The sequence below is a fragment of the Electrophorus electricus genome, chromosome 1 (assembly GCF_013358815.1).
Source record: "Electrophorus electricus isolate fEleEle1 chromosome 1, fEleEle1.pri, whole genome shotgun sequence".
In the NCBI taxonomy this organism is placed as follows: domain Eukaryota; kingdom Metazoa; phylum Chordata; class Actinopteri; order Gymnotiformes; family Gymnotidae; genus Electrophorus; species Electrophorus electricus.
The window spans coordinates 25,923,684-25,937,667 of record NC_049535.1 but is presented as its reverse complement, the minus strand read 5'-3'; positions in this window follow the sequence as shown (position 1 = coordinate 25,937,667).

Sequence of the window (13,984 nt, the reverse complement as noted above, 5' to 3'; positions counted from 1 at the left end):
GTGTATCAAAGCACTAGAGCCTCCTGTTAAGCAACCAGCAAACCAGTAGAGAGAGAGAGATAGAGAGAGAGAGAGAGAGCGCTCCTTTGGGAGCTGTCCTTGGTTCTGATATATGTACCCCCCTGAGCCCCTTCCTCTCCCAGTGTCTCTCAGCCGTCTCTCTTGCATTTCAGCATGGAGACTGACATCCTCAGTCTTTCTGTTTACCAAGCAGCAGGGGTGGGGTTGGGGGTGAGGGTGGGGTGGGTCACAGTGATCCTCAAAGGGGCAGCACCAGAGAGAGGGAGGGGGGAGAGAGAGAGAGAGAGAGAGAGAGAGAGAGAGAGAGAGAGATGAGTAACAAGATAGGGAAGGAGGGAGGGCATGAGAGAGGGAGTAAAAAGGGGAGAGTGACGGGGAGATGTTGGTAGAGGGAGAGAGGGAGAAGAAGAGGGTAGGAAAAACATAACAGCTGTGTGGTAATTGGACTCCCTTTAGTATCGTAGCGCATACATTGACATCTGTCTGGTAATTGGCTTCCCTGTATCCACTCTCAGCCTGTGTTCTGCTAAATGCCAGCTTTGGTGCACAAAAAAGAGGAAATCTGTAGAGAGAGGTGTGCATTTGTGCATGTGTGTGTGTGTGTGTGTGTGTGTGTGTGTGTGTGTGTGTGTGTGTGTGTGTCTGTATGAAACAAAAAAGCATTTTCCTCTTTCTGACATTCCACATGAGACATCATGAGTTGCCAGAGAATCTCGCTATTCTGTTTTCACAGTTTAGCTTCCGCCACTTCACCTGTTCGAGGTGTCTATTGGCTGCCCCATTAATTAGCACCCGCATCCATTCAGCGGCTGTGATCGGAACGGTCCATGCAGGCTCAATTGTGCCTGATGTTATGGAACACAACGGCTACAGTCTAGAGGCAGAATGGCTTTGTTACCCTGCTGCTTTCACTAATTGGTGCCTTCCTGAGTCAGTCCAGTCACCACAGACCGAGAGACTGGGGGAAAGCTTACCAGCAGAGCTGAATACTAGCAGGTCTGGCGCAATACGACAGGTCTCGCGATATTGTTGCAGTCTGGTTAAGTGCAAATAAAATCTAAATCTAAATGTGCACTGTAAAGAAGAAAAAAATGAATTGTGTCACACCAGCCAAAGAAAATATATACTACTCAAAAAATTCTAAAATATACAATATTTATGTATGTGCATATTGATGCAGCAACAGTTTGAATGCTTATAGCTGGTGCATTATAAGGGTAGCAAGTTGCCGTGTGTTTTGTCATCAGATAGCATGTGTGATTTTACTGCTTTGTGGCATTTGACTGGAACAGTATGAGTTGCAGACAGTAGTGGCGTTATTATCTTGAACAATAACTGCAGAAGATGGAGCAGAGCAACCACATCTCATGCAGGTCTCAACCACATCTCATGCAGGTCACAACCATGTCTCATGTAGGTCTCAACCACATCTCATGCAGGTCTCAACCATGTCTCATGCAGGTCTTTCGGAGGGAACTCAGCCTCTAGCTGTGGCGCTAGCCGTTTTGTGAAGAGCTTTGCTTTGCAGCAGCCGTCAAATTGCATAGATAAACATGGTAAATAATTGATGCAGAGCAGGGAGTGGGGGAGAGTTTGGGCTGCAAAACTGGCATCTATGATCTGGGTGTTCTGTGCGGCCTTGAAGCACGCACACACACACACACACACACACACACACACACACACACACACACACACACACACACACACACACACAAACACAAGTACACCTATAGTCATGTTTGTATTTATACTCAGAGGCACCTGTTCTTTTACCCTGTGAGGTTTTGGGAGTATTTTTGCTTAGGTACAATGAAATAATAAACACCATCTTCTATGTACATGATGGGTAGTTTTATTCAGACTCAGACGAACCAATATACAGCATCTATTCTAGGCTAATGCTTTTCTTTCACATTAAAGCATAAAAATGTCTATAAAAAGGGATGAAACTTGTTCTGATGCTTTGCAGTGACAAACATGGATGTCCTTGTTACAGTCTGCCTCAGGTTTAACTGATGGGGGGAAATGGTTTTCTGTGCAAAGCTGCAATTGTGTGTTCACCAATGCCTCAGAATAATTACTGCATTTTCATTTTAGATTTAAAATAATAGGATTTAAATCCTTGTGTCCTAAGCTGATAGCAATATGGAAATATTAAACAATGATCTCCTAGTATCAGTAGGCTACTATCATGAGCTAAATGACATCAGAGGTATGTTTTATCTGCTGACTTCTCCGGCTAAATCTCTGCATGTCTGTTTATCTGCTCATTTCAGCTTGGTTCCCTTCCAGTATAACCTCCCTGTTTGTTAATATCAGTGAACATATGCAAATTAATATTGGGCTAGCAATACACGATGACGTATGGCCTTATAACTATCTAGTTATTTAGTCGGATAGATGAAAAGCAGTAGAGCCTTATTTGGCTAAATACAGCTTTAGGATCACAAAACCAGCAGCATTGCTTAGATCAGATCTAAAATCCTGCTTTACTAACAGGCAGAGAGGGAGAGAAAGAAAGAGAAAGAGAGAGGGTTAGTTAATAAGTAAGATAGTAAAAGGATCTAGTGCTCAGAATTACAAAGAACTTGACAGAGTGTTTTGTTCTGCCATCGATGTGACTTTTTGTTATTTGCTAGCAGGTCTCTTGTAGTAATGCTGCCTTTGTAAAAGGTGTTCTTTCTTTGCTGTGGCTCAGAGCGTATGTGAGTTGGCACCTTTTCAAGTCGAATCAGGTTTGAAATTTTAACTTTGAAGAAAGCAGGAAAAGCCCTCTTTTTTATATTCAGTACATTTATTTTCATATGATTTGAGGAGACCTACACAAATTCTTCAGAAAATAAGATAGGCCAATCAGAATGGGCATGGCTTCTGGGTGAACATACCAGCCTCTCTTATCCAATCAAAATGAGCATGATGGCTTGGTCAATATTTCAGTCTCTCTTATCCAATAAGAATGAGCCTGATGTCTGAATCAATACTCTAGTCTCTCCTATCCAGTCTCTTTCATCTAGCAATCTCTCTATTTCACCTCGATAATGCGTTGTCTATGTGTCCAACTCCCAGATCTGTTGGCCTGTGTAGTGTGTGTGTGTGTGTGTGTGTGTGTGTGTGTGTGTGTGTGTGTGTGTGTGTGTGTGTGTGTGTGTGTGTGTGCATGTGTGTGATGAGTGGGTCATGTGTGAGTTTGTGTGTGATCCACACTTACAACTAAATGCCAAAATAGTTGTTGACAGAGCCTGGGGTTATGATAGCCACAAACACTGAATTCTGGATGGCACAACTTTACTTGCACAGTAGTTAAATATGCAGTAGAATTTAGCTCTTGCCTGAAGCTTCTCTCTACCTCCATTCCTCAATCTCTCCTTCCCTCTCTCCATCCCTCCTTTTCCCTCCTCCCACCCACAAGAAGCAGCTCTGTTGCCCATGTGTGCCAGCCTGGCGTCCTGATGGCTGGGGGAGGCTTCTCCTCCTTGGCCCTGCCGCTTGTAGGTGGCCTTCTCCCAATCCCCATCCCAACTCCTCCCCTGTGTTCCTCTCCACAATCAGAGAAGAAGGGTGAAAATTCACTTGCCGTGGCCATGCCTGGCCAAACGGCCACGCTCCGACACTTATCCACGCTCCCCACTGCCCTGCTCACTAATCACCCAACATCACAGCTCAGGCTTTATGTGGAAATGACTGTTTTCACACTTTTATTGTTTGACTAAAGGAATATGTTTCGGTCTTCACCCACAAACATTCCCACATCGTACTGATTGTGCCAGTATGGGCAAATATAAACTGACCTGTGTGGCCTTAGTGATTGGCTAATAAAGTTGGGTTCCAGTAGTCTCTTGTTCTAATCCATTGTGTTCTGCTTAGAAGCCCTTTCCCTGAGGATAATCCTTCCTCTTTTCATCTGTGGTCTTTGAGGGTCATGCAGCTCACACTGGATGGTTGTGGTTTATAGGAGAATAAATATGCTTCAACCAACTGTGGGTTTTTAGCCTTCCTTGTAGGGCAGTCTTTTTGAGATTAAAGATTTTACTGGGCGCTTCAACCTCAGAAATCTGTAAGGAGCTTTTAACATGAGTATAACATAGTTGCTTCACAATATTAATTTCCAAGCTATATGTAAGAAGCATAGTTTTTACATCTTTTCACATGTTGATGTAAAAAGACAGGTGACATTATCTAGATATTAATTTGTTTGTAAATTGGATTGGTTCCTTTGTTGCAAACATGATCTTTCTTGTTTGTCTTTTCTTTTCAGGCCTTGGATTTGTCTGACGAATCCTTCATTCTCTCCACCTTCCCGCCATCTATAAGAGCTGCAAGTGCAAACAGAAATGAAACAAAAGCAGTGGATAAGAGAGAAAAAACAGAAAGAGGGAGGGAGAGAGAGAGACAAAGAGAGAAATCGAGAGAGAGTGAGAGAGAAGGAGAGAGAAGGTGGAGGGAGGGCAGAAGCCCCACCTTGTGCTCCTGTCTCAACCACGGGTATTCTTGGGTTGATAATACGGATGTCGATGTTATTGCTTGAGAATACGCGTAGCTGAGTGGAAGCCATATTCTCCGGCTGCTTGCTACGGAATACGTACTGTCTGAAGAAAAAGTGGAGGACATTAAAGAGATGAAAAGCATTGAGGTCTTTCTTCTTTGCCTGTTTGGAGATTGGTGAGTTCCATCTAAAGCAAGACAAAATTCCTTCTTTCTTTCTTTCTTTCTTTCTTTCTTTCTTTCTTTCTTTCTTTCTTTCTTTCTTTCTTTTCTGTCTCTCTGACAGGCACACACACACTCTCTCTCTCTCTCTCTCTCTCTCTCTCTCTCTCTCTCTCTCTCTCTCTCTCTCTCTCTAGTGAGAGTCGGGAATGCTCCAGTGTGACATCATGTGTTTTATTGTTGTTTGGTGATTGGGCTTGAAGCAGACAGGTGCCCTTATCAAAGCTCATGGACCACAGAGGAAATCCAATAAGTGTGTTTGTGTGTGTGCATGTGTGTGTATGTGTATGTTCATGTGTGAGTGTACGTGTGTGTGTGTGTGTGTGTGTGTGTGTGTGTGTGTGTGTGTGTGTGTGTGTGTGTGTGTGTGTGTGTGTGTGTGTGTGTGTGTGTGCATGCATGCAAGCATGTGTGCGGGCATATGTAAGGAGACTAGGGTTTATCCAGCTTTGGCTCCGGGGGCTGGGGTAAATAAGGTCAGAGAGAAAGAGCAGCCTCTCCAGGGGCACCTGCCTCTGAGCTCTGAGATCCATCACAATGGCAGAATCCCTCATGGCATACTAGCACTGGTGCCACAGCCAGGGCTGGAGCCAGGGGCAGAGCAGCCAAGGAGGTGGCATTCTACCTCTCCAGGAACGACTGTAACAGGACCAAGCATATGTATGTGTATGGAAGGTCATGCATGATATTATTGAGTGGAGGCTTGGTATGCAAAACATGATTTTTTTTTCTTCTAAATCTAAATCAGGAATCATATTTTGGTGTGAAAATGTTCAATACTCTATTTGTCATGCTCACTGTTAGTAGTGCAAACTCAGAGCTAAGGCTTGACAGCTGTGGCCCAATTTCAGTACTTTCTGGTTGGAAGTTTTATATTTTTTGTATAATGTTTTATAGAATTATTAAAATTACATGGAATTAATGTTGAGAACTAAACTGAAATTACAGTGATCGACATATTTCATTTTCCGAGTGATCTAATTGAGAAGTTGAGAATTAGTTGCTAAACCAATTTGGGTGAGCTCATCACCAGCAGTGCATTGGGTTGGATGTCATGTGCCTTCCTAACAACAGGCTATACTGAGATCTAAAAAAATCTGCCCATCTGTTATCAGGCCAATATCACATACACCATATTCAGGATTCGAAAAAGCAACCCTATGGAGTTTGCAAAAGCTGATAATTTGCCGCCCAAATTATGAGCGATTAGTTATTTATTACCTTAGCCAAGCCCAGCTCTGTGCTTTATTGATTTTAGGTATCACCTAGACAATTCCTCAGAGGAGGGACTCCTCCCAGTCTGAGAGGAGGGACACCTCCCAGTCTGTGGGCCTCTTAGGTTTGTCTACATGTTTTCATGCTCTATCTCTGTGTGTTATAGCACACATAAGTGGCTTGTAATTACTTATTTTGAAACTTTTACTATGATGCACATCGGGATGAGTCAGGTTTGTGAGAACTGTGAAAATGCCTTGGGCAGATTATGCCTCGCTGCTGCGTCCATACACCTCTCTAGTAGGCTTGACCACTTCCACACAAGAGCCTTGCATCACTAATACTCCTGAAAGCATCTCATATTGAATATGATCCCATGGGCATGGGGAGCCTGTATGTGTGTGTGTGTGTGTGTGTGTGTGTGTGTGTGTGTGTGTGTGTGTGTGTGTGTGTGTGTGTGTGTGAGTGTGTGTGTGTGTGTGTGTGTCTAGGTGTGTGTGTGTTTAGCTGTGTGTAGGTGTCCATTTATGCACATGCGTGTGTGTGTGTGTGTCCATGCATGTGTGTGTGCAACACACATTCCCCCATTTGCCTCTGATTGTGAGGCCAGTGTTATCTGTGGTGCTGTATTTAATAGGGTTTAATGCGATTATCTAAATCCTCCATTACGCTGCATGTGGAGGGAGCAGAGGAGGCGTGGGAGGCCCCGTCGTGGCAGGCAGAGCCCCTGCTCGCATTCAGGCAGGAGGACCACCGCAGAACAAGATTCTCCACACTGGCCTCAGCCGAGAGCCCACACGGTAGCCACACGTCTCTGCAGGAGATCAGGAGATATATATGGAAGAAGCAGAGACACACAGGGAAGTAGAAAGTAGTCATCCAGTGGGGTGGAGGAAGCAGGTAACAGGCAAAGGCGCATGTGAATACGCGTAGGCTTTACACACGCCCGTGTGTGTCTGTGTCTGTGTCTGTGTCTGTGAGTGTGTGTTAGCATTCCCGCTTGTATTCATTAGCATGTGTCTCTGACAATTCATACAGATAAAGAAGAGTTTATATGCATTCATACACAGCTTCATATGAGAAGAATGACCTCTACTTTCGATGCTGAGCGTGATATTGAAAAGAGACCAACTCCCTGCGTGTGTTTATATTATCTAGGACCTATAGAATGTAATGAACTCTGAAGAGACTCCTCTTCTATCTGTCACCATATGTTGGAGGCCCTCATGGTTGGCTGTATTTGTAGCACACAGGTGTGCAGTAGGGGAATAACAGTGAACTGCATGGATTTCTAAAACTAAAATGAAGACTCTCCACCCTGGAGATCCAGATCTAGTCCCGGAGCCCCTAGAGGTGACACCCAGACACAGTTGAATTTTAGCTCTTAGTGATCAAGTCAAACGTGAGCTCCTAAAAGAGCAGTTATGAGCACAATGCTATCCACACATGATTCGCACAGTGATGGAAAATGGTGATGTACTAGGGGTGACAGTGGTGGTTACTGTGAATGGTGTGATCAGCTGTAGCGTGCAGTTTGACTGGGTCAGATCCACAGCATCTGTGGATAGAAACCCTGCCCAGCCATTGCACTGTCCCATTTACTGAAACTAGGGTTTAGGAGACCTGGAGAGATCTGTATTTAATATTGTTAGACACAGAGAACTGGGTGAGGCAGTGGTGGTAGGTATGGCGTACGCTGTAAAGGGTGATGTTTAGAGGGGAACTCCGTGGAGCAGTGGCGATGGGTACAGCATATGCTATAAAAGACGGAGTCTGGAGTGGAACTGGGTGGTGCTATGCAAGGCTTGCGGCTGCTGTCCTGGACTGGACTGTTGAGCAAAGGTATTATATTTCCATTCTAACACACACAAAGATGCACACACATGCAGCAGCAGCATGTGTGAGAAGGCTGAGCAGTGAGAAAAAGGCCCCTGCAACATAACAGCAGACACAGTATTCTCTCAGTAGGTCACACCATTGTAATTATCTTGTAGAGTCCTGTGCCAGATAAGTGTATGTGTGTGTGTGTGTGTGTGTGTGTGTGTGTGTGTGTGTGTGTGTGTGTGTGTATGTATGTGTGTGTGTGTGTGTGTGTGTGTGTGTGTGTGTGTGTGTGTGTGTTCACAAGTGAGCGTGTCTGGGCAAAAGAAATCTGTGTGTACTACTTCTCTCATCAGAGTGCTCTTTATCTAAGAACAGGTGTCCAGTGTGTAGAGGGCAGAAGGAGACAGACAGTACGTGAAAGAATAAAATCCGACTTGTGTGTGTGTGTGTGTGTGTGTGTGTGTGTGTGTGTGTGTGTGTGTGTGTGTTTGAGCAAGAGAGAAAGAAAGACACAGAACACCTACAGCCCTCCACTGCTATTCACTATTATAATGATAATCACTATTTGTTATCTTTGTTATCTGTTTCTCTTGCACATAGTGTATATATATTAGCATGTGTATGTTACCTTGCGTGTGTTACTTGTTTGTGTGTGTGTGTGTGTGCGTGTGTGTGTGTGTGTGTGTGTGTGTGTGTGTGTGTGCATTTGTGTGCATGTGCATGCTCACACGTGAGCAATCGTGCTCACTCTCACAGAATGAATAAATAGATAAAAGATATAAATAAATATATAAATAATGATTACATGCATAGCTCTGGGTGCTTGGCAACTGAATCCCTCGGTTGCCAGGGAAACGGGTTCTGCAGAATGGGAGGTGATTGGCAACTGTGACAGCGAGGAGGGAGTGACTTTTGACCTCCTTCTCTTGCGAGGAGAAAGAGAGGAGAAACAGTGAGGGAAAGCGATGGAGTGAGCACAACAATCAATAGTATAAATATTCATTCAAGATCTCTCCTCTCCTCACATCCTGCCTCACTGGAAAGCTGTTCTCCTCTCCAGTGCAGCCAAATACCTGTTCCTTCTGTTCCAACTTAAACACACTAGTTCAATACTTAAAAGTGAGCACAAACACATAAAAACATACCATAGACACACATACACACACACACATACACACACAAGCGATATTTAGACATGACTCCTCACATCCCATACAATGAGCAGGAAAAAACAAATTGCTCACCTGCATATACCCACATATGGACACACATACACACTGGAACACACACATACCCATACATTGGCTAGGTCACATACGCATACTCAGCAGAGGTATGGTGATCGGTGAAGCCCTGTTCTGACTCCTTCAGCCCTTGCTCTCCCACTTTCACATTCTCTAAATCTTGTGCATCTGACACTTAGACCTACACATGCATGCAAGGCCACTCTCCCTCCCTCCCTCTCTCTGGCTCTCCCTCCCGCCTCTCTCTCTTTACATGGCTAAACTAATAAGGACGTGATTAACTGTGTTGTAATTGCTCTGTAATCAGTGGCAATTAACAGTGAGATACAGCAGCAGGCCCAGGACCAGCAGCAGGGTCTCGGGGCCTATGGGCAGAGGGGTCCCTGTTCCTTGCTGTGCTCCATGGGTGGGGAGTGGCTCCAGACCCAGCACTGCACCACACTGATGCCCTGCATCTGCTAACGTGTGTGTGAGTAATGATGTCGTGTCAGTGCTTTGCACCATGCCTTTCACTGCTTTGTCGTCAAGTTTATATGAAGCAGGAAAATAATGGATGGATGCATTTTAACTGGACAACAAAACTGGTGATGTTCTTTTCTTGATTTATCTAATATAACTTTACATCTGGAATGCATGATGTTGTCCAGCAATCGAAGAGCAATCATGAATGTAATTGCATTCTGATTCATTTGTTACATGTAAGTGATGCAAGCTTCCTGACTCCTGATATTGGGGTTTTGGTGACCATGGGGTTCCTGATCATGGGGTTCTGGTTACACCTTGGACAGTGTGATTGACCACTGGTGGAACCAATATATTTCAACAGTAATAATTGTTTCACCTTTTGGTAAACCCATTCAAAACTCTTGGGACAAATTTCAACATGACAGCATACATAAGAGATAGAAAATGTTAAATTTACCACACTTTGAGTGGATGGTATTGTTGTTGTTATTGTTTTTATTGTTTTAAATCATTGCAGTGTCTAAACATTCAGCATTAATTTATATTATTTATACTTTTGCATGTTCAAATTTAATACAGTATTTTGAATGTCTTAGTTCTACAAACAACAGATAACAGGTGTTCATGTTTAAGTATGAAAGCTACGAAAATGAAGATTCGTTCTGTGTCAGGTGGGGCTTGAGCCTGTTTCAAGACATATAATTTATCTAAATACCTGCAGCCAGAACCACATGAACGAATGTAAGTCAGCGGACTGAATTTCCCTTCATCTGTGACCGACCCTGAAACAGAACTAACCACTGACTCTCCTAAGCGAATCGGACCTATTAAGCAGAGCTGAGGGATATCTGAACACCCAACAGGTGAGTAATTCTGACAGGTTCTCTGTGCCTAAGGACACCCAGCATTGTGCCACCTCTGTCTTGCTGCTCCTCACCGTTCCTCACCCAGACATCAGTCGGCATAGTTCCCAGTCCCATGGGCTACCCGTTTACTGACCCGCATGCTACAGACACTATATTTGGGTTTATTTTTCTACCTTGAGCAGCATGAAATAAATACAGTTGTTTTCATTTATACCCTAATTTCAGCACTTTATGACAAATATTTTTTTGCAGGCAGGCAAATATTGTAAGCATAATATGTTTTAATTTAGCAACATGAATGATTTGAGATGTCAAACATGCTACCATTGATCTAGGACAATGCACAATGCAGAGTTCATCTTTTTTTTTCTTTAAATGTTTTTTTTTGTTAGTTTTTTTTTGCATGAAGACCATTGTAAAGATTTGAGATGCACCAGTTCCTCCATGACTGTTTATTGTTTATCTAGGGGAGAGTGGCCATAATTACTGAGAAATAGATGGAGATGTGTAAAATGTCATGAGCAGAAGGGGAGGGTTTTTTTGCACTGTGTAGGTGTTTTATGGCACAGTGCTATGCATAGCACCATCAACAAAACACCTCATGCTGATTTACACTCCTACACATGTACATATACACGCATGCATGCACGTGTGCTCACATGTGCCCACACACACTCACACATGCACACACACACACACACACACACACACATACACACACACACACTCTGTTTTATCACAAAAGCTATATATATATATATATATATATATATATATATATATATATATATATATATATAAAATGCTGATGCAAATTGTTATATGTCCAAGATACTAATTTTACATTACGCACACTTTAACTCACAAAGGTGATTTCTGTTATGCAACTTGTTTGCATATAGCGCTTTGCAATCGACAAGGCTGACCTCTGGTGTTTATTTTTTAAATTGCAGGATTGGTTGTAAACTCTAAACTGGGTTTGTCCATTTACTTTGTCACTATAAATGTAAACAGACTACTACTGTATTACTGTACTACTACTGACTAGCTCACACACATTCTCAGACTGACTCCTATCTCTTGCCTTTTTGATCCATGACATAGCTGGTTTTAATTGCAGTAATACCATTCAATCATATTCTGTGCTCTGTAGCCTAAACAATAACGTTGTTCTTATAATGTCTATTTAAATCACATGTGCTATGTAATTTATGCTTTGAATAAATATATGAGTATGGCAACTAAACATGTTGTATATATTTTATGGATTCTTGGTCCCTATAAGTATAACTGTATAGACTGAGACAAATTATGATTTTATGTTTTTCACTGCCCTTTGGTAGCCTAACAGTATTTTAGACCAGTTTGTTTACTATAACATGCAGCACCTTTCACTTGCACTGGCACCATTACCTTGGCACCAGTGAAGTCATAACAATTAATTAATTAGTTAATTAATGCTAAAAGAACATTTAATGCTAAAACACAGCTTTTTCATCTCAGAGGAATAAAGCTGCATTCCTATACTTACTCAAGTTATCAGTAGCACCAGCAGAACCTGCTCAGAAACCAGCTGCCCTCAGACACCCTGGCTACTGGTGCGTAATGTCAGGTGCACTTCTTCCTTGAATAGACGTGGTTCACTGAAGACTATAGGGCCCCAGACTTCCTGACTGGCTCTAGGGACTCATGAAGTTGGCAGACATCTTCGCTCACGCTGCTGAAATGGTCAAAGCAAGTATGAACCTCCCTGACAAAGATGTGAGCTGAAACCTTTGAGCAGCACATCTGACTGTCTCAAGTAAAGAGTAGGTGTCAGTTTTGGACAAGGCATGGTTTGCTGCATTGCTGTATCTTTTGATCCCAAGCAATATGTAGTATTCAAGACACTTCCATGTAGCCATATTAAATAACTTCTCATAAACTTACATTTATAGCATTTATCAGTCAATAAATGCTTTAAGATGATGAAGATATCAAAAGATGTCAGAAGTGCTTTGTACTCTCTATCACAAACATATCATCATGCTATCATAAATAGGTTAATTTAAATAATGCTATAACATACAGTAAAAGTGCATATTTAAGTCCTCAGTGAAGAGGTGAGTCTGCAGTCTTTGAGACAGCCAGTGTCTCAACTATCCGGACAGTCAGTAGAAGTACATTCCATCATGTGTGTGTGTGCCAGGACATAAAACAGCCTTGATGCATATCTTCTTTGAGTCTTGAGGGATGGTGCTTCAAATCTAGGCATACTAGAAGCTCAAGGCAGTGTGGTGCAGAACAATACTTCATTATTGCTTTTCGGTTGGCCCATATGGGAGCTGTTCTAGTTTGGCTTTGTGGGCAAGCGTCTGTGTTTTAATTCGGATGTGAGACACTAAAGGGACCCATTGGAGGGATGCAGCAAGGGGCTGACATGAGAGAAAATCAGTAGGTTGAAAATAAGCTGTGCAGCTGCTTTCTGGCAGAGTGACAGGGTTCTGACCACACAGAGGGGAAGGTATCTGCCAGGAGCGAGTTGCAGTAGTCCAATCTCTAGATGATGAAGGACTTAACAAGCACCTGAGTGAAGAAAAACAGCCAGATTTTAGAGCAGGAACTTGCATGATGCAGTCAGTTTAGCAATATGAAGAAATATACAGCCTTATGTGTGAAAGATAGAATGTGTAGAAAAAGAGAGAAGAGTTGCTTTTCACAGCATTTAATGTTCTACTACACCTGATGCAGAGCGCCGTGCAAGTCCGGTGCCTGGGTAATGTTCTAAAGCAAAATTGTGTAGCAGTAAATACATACACCCTCTGCAACAATAACTCACTTATCAGAATCACTTGTGCTGTGCACAGGTTACATATCAGAAAGACCTACACTGGGTTGCTGTTTTTGTCACTGTGAAAACAATACCTCAGAATACCTCAGATTACCTCAATACCTCAGTGATTTTTTTAACATGATACCCAAGTATCATTAACACAGTCAACATATCTTGGTAGAACAATAGAAGGGCATAAAGTTTCAGTGCAATTGAGGCTGTTTATGCAGCAAAGGAAACTAGATGCTATAATAAGCTATAATGATATCTTGGGAAAAGATGTCATTGTGTTAATGTGTGAAGAAATAGGTTAAACAAGTGAGGATATGTTTATTTCATTTTTAAACTATGTTTAATAGTGTGTATTTTGAGTGAATGTTCTCAAAATTAGATTTTAAAATTCATAACAGGTCTATATGGCTTTTTATAGTTTCTATTATGATAGATTCTCCTGGGGATTAGATGGCCCTGTTTTAGAGGTCACTTGTTGAGTCATAAGAATCAATTATCTGTTTTATTAAGTCTAAAAAAAAAGTCACAGAAAGGTGTGTAGATTATAACAAGTAATATTTGACAATAGTTTCTTGATTCAATTAAAATAAAAAGAATCTCATATTCCTTCTAACGGATAAAGAATGTTATTCAGATATGGGTTCATGGCAAAATGAAAGGTTCTGGGGGTTTGACAGAAATTGTTTTTGAAAGAAATAAACAACCTTTTTAAGGACATACACGCCGCCAAATGAACGATTCATGCATTTGCCTCTTTTGTCGATTTTAATTGTTTAGATTGCATAGGCTATTGGGTGTCGCTGGGAAAAACTGCGCTA